The sequence below is a fragment of the Rhea pennata genome, chromosome 14 (assembly GCF_028389875.1).
Source record: "Rhea pennata isolate bPtePen1 chromosome 14, bPtePen1.pri, whole genome shotgun sequence".
In the NCBI taxonomy this organism is placed as follows: Eukaryota; Metazoa; Chordata; class Aves; order Rheiformes; family Rheidae; genus Rhea; species Rhea pennata.
The window spans coordinates 20,390,943-20,399,151 of NC_084676.1; the positions used below are offsets into that span (position 1 = coordinate 20,390,943).

The 8,209-nt window shown below is 55.0% G+C and overlaps 1 long non-coding RNA gene across 1 annotated transcript; it reads left to right on the top strand.

Moving 5' to 3' along the window:
* The first annotated feature begins 1,454 nt into the window (after positions 1-1,454).
* Positions 1,455-7,474, top strand: LOC134146973 (uncharacterized). The gene is made up of 3 exons (XR_009959930.1): positions 1,455-1,595; positions 3,290-6,339; positions 7,079-7,474. It is a non-coding gene; the product is annotated as an uncharacterized LOC134146973 (long non-coding RNA).
* Positions 7,475-8,209: the final 735 nt, after the last annotated feature.

An 8,209-nucleotide genomic window follows, 5' to 3' on the forward strand; every position in this document is an offset into this window, starting at 1 on the left:
TGCTCAGAATATCCATTTGAATTTACTGTGCATGAATTAATTCACTTTTGACACATCTAAAGAGCAGAAGCTAAACCAAAGGTAGCTACAGCCTGCAGGACAAGAGGTATGTCATTCCAAAATCTCTGCCCTGTCATCCCAGCAAAGTGGCTGCCAAAAGGGAAGACCTTGCAGATGCAGGAGGGCAGAAGGGCTTGTCCCCTTAGCTCAGCTAAGGGCTGGGGGGACAGAAGACCAAAGGCTGTTTGGGCAGGACAAGCTGGGCAAGCCCTTCACGTGAAGCCTGCTCTCTGAGATGAGGAAACTTCTGCCTATGTGCTGCAGGATGTTTCTGTTGCAAGGCCTTGGTGCACAAGCTGTGAAGGGACTGGCACATTCCTACCTAGAACCTCCTAGGGAGACCACAGCAAGAAGCGAAAAATGCAGTATGCCAAGCAGCAGACACATTAAACCATCAAAGTTTATTCCCAGTTTGGCTATTAACTTGCTGTTTGAAGACCCCCAAGTGTCTCTACTCAAATACAGACTAAAGGTGAGAACAGCAGCCGTACTTGATAATAACAGGCAAGAGTAAGGTGTGATGCTTCAGAAATAGTTGGACTAATTTCAGCCTGGCTGTTAGTGCAGCCTGGCTGCCCCGTGCCAAGGCAGGTCCCAGTGTGTAACACCAGTTTAGCTGCACAAGAGCCGAGCTGGTTGCAGCTGCTGTTTTCAGGTGCTGCTTTTGAGATACCCTAATGGGGGTGGCTATAAACACTGCTCCCCCCCCTCCCCCCTGAAAAAGGAAAGTAAGTGGGAAAGGCTGAGCTAAGGACTCAGCTGACCACTGGAGAGCTTGCACAGAGCAGTTTGGATGAGTGTCTCCTGGCTGCTAGGACAGCCATGGACCTGCTGCAGAGCTCATCCTAGTTTCCAGCAGGGAGCAGAGGGGGAAGCCCCCCCCTGAGTGGTCCCGGGTGCTCCTTGATGTGCAGGCAACCTTGGAGGGTCCAAAACACCTCCTTGCCCATCAAAACCAGCCACATATCAGTGGGCCGGGCCAGAGTGACTGCTGAGGAAAGAGCACCTCGTGAGGACGGGCTGCCCTACGGGACCCCCTTCCACAGGTCACCTTCTCCATCTGCCAGGTGGAGACTATTTCTTGTGGGGGGGGGGGAGCACAGAGGGGATTTGGGGTTTTTGTTTTTTGTTATTTTTTTTTCTCTCGTTTTCACAAACTGCCTGTGATGCTGCAGCAGAGACCTGCTGCCGGTGCCTCCCCGCCCCGGCGAAGCACCGCAGCGGCCGGTGGCCGGCTGCCCCGACGTCGTGGTGGGACTGCAGCGAGGCTGGAGCGCGGCGTGTGTTTGACATCTGAGTCACGCTTTGGAGCGCTGCTGGCTGTCGTGGATCCGCGGCGGGAAGCACATGACCACCCGCTGCTTTCAGTCGCAGAATTGCTGACTGATCTGGGAGGAATGCAGAAGCTGCCCTTTCGCGTGGGCGACGGGGGCGAGGGCCTCGGGGGCCGGCTTCTGACCCCGAGCAAGGCTGCGTTTGCGAACCGGGGCACGACCGAACCGGAGCACGTTGAAGCACCAGCAGAGCCAGCACTGGTTAAGTGGGGCCACCCCGCTTCGGGGCGGAGGGGTGCAAGGGACCCGCTTGCTCCTCCAGCCCTGGGGGGCTGCAAAACGCGTTTTCTGTGTGCAGCGCCGATTTGTCCTTTTTTTTTTTTTTTTTCCTCTCTTTTTGCTTTCTATTTCCCCCTTTTTCTCTTTTCCTGCCCCAAAAGCAGGTCTGGCCGCCGCTGCCCCTCCCGGCTCCGCCGGCAGCCGCGGAGTTTCGGTTTCCCGCAAGAGGAGCGGCGGCGGCGGCCGCGCCGCTTCCGGGAACCGGCGCGGCCGGGGGGGGGGCCCGGGGGGGGCGGAGGGGGCCGCGCCGCCCCGCGCCGGGGAATCCCGGGCGCCGGCCCTGAGTCAGGGGGCAGGAATCCGCCGGGACTTCCAGCCGCCGCGCCGGGAAAACCCGCCCGCGCCGGGAAAGCCCCCCGCCGGCCCCTGGCCGCGGCTGCGGGGCGGGCGGGGGGCTCGCCTGGGGGCAGCCTCCCCCCCCCCGGAATTAAACAGCCCCCCGGAATTAAACAGCCCCCCCGGCCGTCGCTGCAGCCGCGGAGGAGCCCGGGCGGCCGCGCGCCGCTTCGCGAGCTCGGCCCCGGCGGTTCCGTCGCGGCCCCGGCGGGCTGGGCTGGTCTCTTGACAAGATGCACCGCGAAACTTTTTTATTTTAACCGTTTTTTTGGTAAACTTTTGGCGTTTTTTCTGTGCAAGGAGTTTTCCTGACGTGCTAACGTCGGGGGGTGGTTTCCAAGCTCCCAACTGAAATAAATTTGCCGGTAAGGTGTTGCAGAGCCAGCCTGTGCGTGCCTTCGGCTCCAGCTCTGCCACGCTGGCGCCCTGCGCCCGTCTCCCGGCAGCACAGCACCCGCTGCGCCTGTGGCCAGGACCCGCTGCCCGGCCCGGCACGCTTAAGTCGTAGTGCAGATGCTGCGGTGGTAGCTTGGGGGAAAAACAACTAGGATTCAGCTTCTCAGGTGAATCCATTTGTTATTTTTAAGAGTTCCCATCTCTGATATGTGACTTGTCTTACTTGCCCAAGTATCGGAGGATGGTTTAATGCCGTTGTCACGTACAGATCTATCACCAGCATTTTCCATTTTTGTGTTGCATTCCACGTTCATTTGCTGTTGTGGTGATTCTCGTGGTGTTTTCTGTAGCCTTGTAAAATAGGAGTGCTGGTAAGGCCTTGCCTTTGCCTGCCAAGCTCCTCCGAAGTGCATGCACTGCTCCAATAAAATCTCACCCATGATCTTTTGCAGGAAGTGTTGACATGCACATGTTTAACGGGCTTTTATGCCGCGAGTGTGGCAAAGGGTTTATGCTTGTTATGCTAACGAGCGTTTGTTTGCTAGTCAATTGCTTTATGGTTTTGGGTGGCACGCGAGGCCGGGAGTTCAGGCTGGTGCACCCGGTGCGATTCACCTCGCCGGGACTCTTCGCCTCCCAGGTCACCGGGCCGAGCGGTTTTGGCTGGAAATGTTGGTACCTAGCAGGGTTACGGAGGCAGGTATAACTATAGTTACCTGCTAAATACAGTCAGGACTTTAGCAGCTCTAACAAATCAGAATTACTATGAAATCATTCAGTTATGTTAAAGGAGTACGGTGGCGTCGTTCTCTCATAGGGAGAATGCAGATTTAAAAAATGAGTAAAGTTTTTTTTTTTTTTCTTCCTTTATCCTCTCTTCTCAGAGCTGAACCATAACTGCTGAAGTTGAGCTGTCAGCACGTTGCAGCCCACTGCTTCTGGGACCTCCCAGATCATGGAGAACCATCTTGGCTTGCACAGAGGGGAAAATGCTTTCCCACTGAAGCAAAAATGATCTAGTGCCTGGAACAGGGAAGACGCAGCCAGCGCATGTGCGCTCGGTTCCTCATTCTGCTCCGAGCTCTCTGCACTGACCTCTCCCCATCGGCCACCGGAGCCAGGCAGCAGCAGTAGTCACCTGTCTTACGGGAAGAGCTTGTTCAGTAAGAGATCCCAAGAGGAAAGATAAGCAGCGCTACGTAGAAACGTGGCAAGAGCAGCCTGCCTTTGTGCTGGCGTAGCAGCCACTGCAGCGAGATCTCTGGGCTTGAGCTGATATGAGGGTAATAAAGTAATATAGAAAATAATAAAAAGTATAAACAAAGATCAAATATTAGAAGAGGCAGTGTCATTAGGGATTTCTTTCAGAGGTTTTCTTGGATTGCTGTTGACATTTTGCTCATCCTCTTGAGGTAATACTTAGTGCTTTCTGCTTTTCAAGGCTGTAGCAGTGCAGCATTAACTGTTTGTTTATTGTTTTGCTTTTTGGCACAGTTGAGCTCTTCAGAAATGACTCTGTGGTATTAAAGCTCAGCCCTGCCTTTGCTCAGGGTATCCACCTGTAGCACTCTCTGGTGTTGGGGGTGGCAGATAGGGCCACTGTTGGTTTGCAGGCCAGGACGTTCCCTGCGTTTGGGGTGAGATGCCTGGGAATGGGGTGACAAGCCTGCAAACCAGAGGAGCATACAGTTCCCTGTGGTGGTCACAGCTTGCACATCTCTGTGCAAGCACTCAGGTTGATGGACTGTATTGCAAAGTGCTTGAAATTTTGTTGCTGGGAAATGACAGGCATTTTGCTTCATGTTCTCATTGTATTTTTGGAAGCTTTTGCCCGAGGTCCACATGTTTCTATTTCTAAAGGACTGTTCTCCTATGTGACACATCCCGCCTGGTGGCTGGGCTGCTCTCTGCAGCTGGGCTCAGCTGCGTGGGGGCCTGGGCGAGCTGCTGCGGTGGGGCTGGGCGCACGGCGCTGTCCGGGGCTGTGCGCGTCGCTGCTGTGCTGCCGCGCCGGCAGGCGCCGGGCCAAAACGTGTGCTCGCGAGCGATCACCCCGGCGGGGGCTCCCCTTCGCTCCGCTCACCCTGCGGCTTCAGCAGACGTTCCCTGTCCCCTGCCTGGTCCTGGAGAAGCCGTGCCCCTAAATGAGCCGGGGGACAGGAATGCCGATAGAAGGGATCTTCCAGCTCGAGTGCAGACTAGCTGCATCTGCGTGAGAGTTACTCTTGGAAAGCAGAAGAAAAATTGCAGCTGACTGGCTTAAATTCATGCCGAGTGCAATTCCCTAGAAGCCGCCGAGCTGCCTGCGGATGCAGTTTATCCGTCGTATCCCATCGCCCCGGCCTTTCGGATTGCTGGCCACCTCCCAGGCCGCCTGTGCTTCCTGAGGCTGTTTGCGGCGTCGGGGGACGCTGGGAAGGGGCAGCGCGGGAGCGCAGGATGGAGCAGGGATGGCAGGCGGCCCTGGGCATGCTGCGCCCTCAGGGGCCTCCATCTGCCCTGCCGCTTCCTCGCCCTTCCAAGGGCTGCGGTTCAAAGGCTGTGTCAGGGAAAAGACTGATTTCCATGATGTGACGTTGGAGAGAGAGGTCTATTTTGGAGTCGGGCTGAATGTTGACACCCCCAAAATGGAAAAGGCTGCAGCAGCCGGGAGCTGGACTGGGTGGGAGGCAACCTTGGGCAGTACCTGTCCTCCCTTTCCCCTCTGCAGAGCTGTTCCCAGTGCGGTTAGCAAGCGTGCAAGCCCTTGCTAGGATTAACTTCATTACTTCTTTTTTTTTTTTTTTTTTTTTTTTTTTTTTTAAATCCCCCTCTGTTCTTTCTACCGGGAAAATAGCCGCAGAGTCCCGCTCGGGCCCTTCGGGGACAGTGCTGGTGGCAGCGTCCGCATTTTTTGGCCTCCTGCTGCCACCTGCCGCCAGCAGCCCGGGCTTCGCAGGCGAGCGGGCGCTCAGCGCTGGCTTTGCCCCCGCGCCCCCCCCGAGGAGACGGAGGCTCTTCTGCACCGCTGCCAGCAACTGTGGTTGCTCACCTCATCATACAGAGCTGAACTATGAACCTTGGGTGAAAGCTGGCTGATAACTGTTGAAAACACTGGGAAGTAAGTGTTCAAACAACAAAGTCGTGCTTTACCTCTGCATATCTTTTCTAGAATCACCAATATTCTTACTGTGCTTGAACAAAGATCTCTAGTGATGTCTGAAAAAAAAGAGTTATGCAGTGATATCTGCTGTCAGGAGAAGTTAGAAGAGGAAATCCAGGACAAATGGAACCAAACGCTTGGAAATTCTCTGCTACAAATTCCTTTTCAGTAGCTCACATGCCCAGATGGTGATCTAGCAGACTGAAAGCAGAATCACTGTTGTGCAGGATGAAAGAGTCCAAGGAATAATTTGAAAAAAAAAAATAAAAAAAAGAATTAAGGGTAAATTATTTCTTGACCTTTTCCAGAAGAAGCTTCCAAACAGTTTGTAGAGGCAAAGCAGCACCTAAAAGGAGCACTCAGAAAAGGGCGAGTTTTACTTTTCCAGTGGAATCCTCCCCTTTGAGATTTCTTTTGGCCATGCTTTTATCAGATTGTTGAACAATTGTTAACGAATAGACTTTTCTGCTCCTTGTCTCCCTTATCCGAAAAGAGCGTTGTCCCTGCTGCCATGTCCTTGCATGTGATGCCCCAAGGAAGTGTTGCAACTCATTGGGGTCGGATCTTCCCTTAGCTTTTGTTCATGTAAAAACTTCAGAGATCTTGTCTTACCCCAGTTCAGACTGAAATTCTGGAAAATTTGTTTCTTTTTTCTGTTTTTTTTAATTAAATTGTTATTTTTTAAATCGTTTCTAGTGAATGTCACTTTTCCTTGCCTGCTTGCGGTGTGGGACCAGGAGGATCTGTTCGCTCCGAACAACGTACAGTTAGCGTGGGAAGAACCTGCTGCCGGTCAGCTTTTATTCCCTTGCTTTATCGACCTACGTATGCTTCGTTCTGACGTCCCGCTTCCAACGTTTTTAGTTACAGCTCGGCACTTCGCAGTCTGCGCGTGAGGAGGGATCGGAGCCCGAGTCACCAAAACCCTCGCCAGTGCCAGAACCAGCCCGACGCAGCTTTCCGATTAAACCCTTTACTTCTTGTCCTTCCCCTGGCAGGCATCTCGCCTCCAAATATTCGCACCTTGGAAGCGAGCAGTGGCGCGTCTGGCAGGAGCGCGTCCCGCCGGTGCCTTGGGCGTCCAGGGGGCTGCTCCCACCCTCCTCCGCACCCAGGGGTGCCCGGCCCGGCCTCGCGCCTCCCACTCCCCGCTCTGCCGGGGGAAACCTCGCTCCCTCCGGCGGAGGGGCTTTCCTGATCTTCCCCGCGTCCTTCGCCCCCATCCCGCAGCCCAGTCCCCGTTCCGGTGAGCGCCGAGACGCTCCGCTCGGCTCCTGGGAGCAGGGTGCGAAGCTTTTCTGCGAAGGCAGGGGTTTGTGAGGGTTTACTTGGGAATGGCGAACGGATCTGAAGAGAGTCAGGCCGGGCGGCTGGGATGGGCGGCAGGGGATGCTCCGAAGACGCTGGCAGGGGCCGTGTCCGAGAGCGCGAGGAGCTGCCCGGCCAGCTCGCAGCTCGCCGCTGCAGCGAGCAGCTCGGGTGGCTGGACTGGGTGACTGGGTTCTTCACCCTTTCTTCTAATTTTTTAAAGGTGAAGCAGAGAAAGCAATCAGCTTTTCCATGCCCAGCCCCTTGGTCGCCACGGGCCGTCGTTCGACGCTCTGCGGAGCGCTAGCGCAGTGTCCTGAGCAGCTCTGTCGAAGCAGGCCAGCGCCCCGAAGGGTCTCCTTGCAGCCCCCCGCTCAATCTGCGCATCGTGGGGAGTAAGTAACCCTAGCAATACGATAGCTCGTTCATCTCAAGGATCTAATTCTGCCGACAATCAGAGATTCGGCAGTGGCTAGATTTGCACAAGCATGAGCTTGGAAGAAATTTGTGGAAAAAGGGCAGAGGTACACATTTATTCATCTTATTAAAAGCACTAAAAATACAGAATAAATATTTTATTTGAAATATATATATCTGTAAAAGCTTATGCAAAACATAAAAGGTGCAATATTATGTGAATATGACTTTGCTGGTCGTCCTGATTTCGAAGCAGTGGCAAAGCTGTCGCTGTACTGGAAGAGTTCAGCTGATACAGTCGCACCGACCAATCCTCCCTGCTGCGGAGCGGCGGGATCGTGGTGAGGTTTTGCCGGTGTAGCCAGGACCAGTTCCCTGAGCACAACCCACTCTTCCAGCCACGTCGCTTGCGTGCTGGTTCCCGGGCTGTGCGCGGGCTCTCGCGCGGCCGGGAGGAGCGCCCGGTGCGGGCTGGCGGCTTTGCCCTCCAGCCTGAAAGGTGAGCGATTCCCGGGGTGTCCCGCGGAGCAGCCGCGGCTCCTCGGCCGTCCGCCTCGAGGAGACGGCGAGGGGAATACGGCCGCACCGCACCGCACCTCCCGGAGCCAGGCTCCGCTTAGGGCACGGCTCGTGAAAGCCCCGGCGCCGCGCCGCGGTTGAGAGGAGGCAGCAGCGGCTGGCGCTCGCATGCGCCCGGGCTCGTTCTTGCTGTGACTGTTCTGCAATTAACTGTAGCGAATCTAAACTTGACCTTTCCACGTGAAACTAAAAAGCTTCCTGACCAGTCAGGTAGTTGCATAATACTCTGGGCTTTTTGCTTTATCAAGCATTTAAACTTGCATCTGAAAACACAAGTGGCATTTTGCCACTGATAATTTCAGAGATTACGTTTCCGATATGACCAACTGCGGAACCACTGGAGATGGAGATGTGCCCT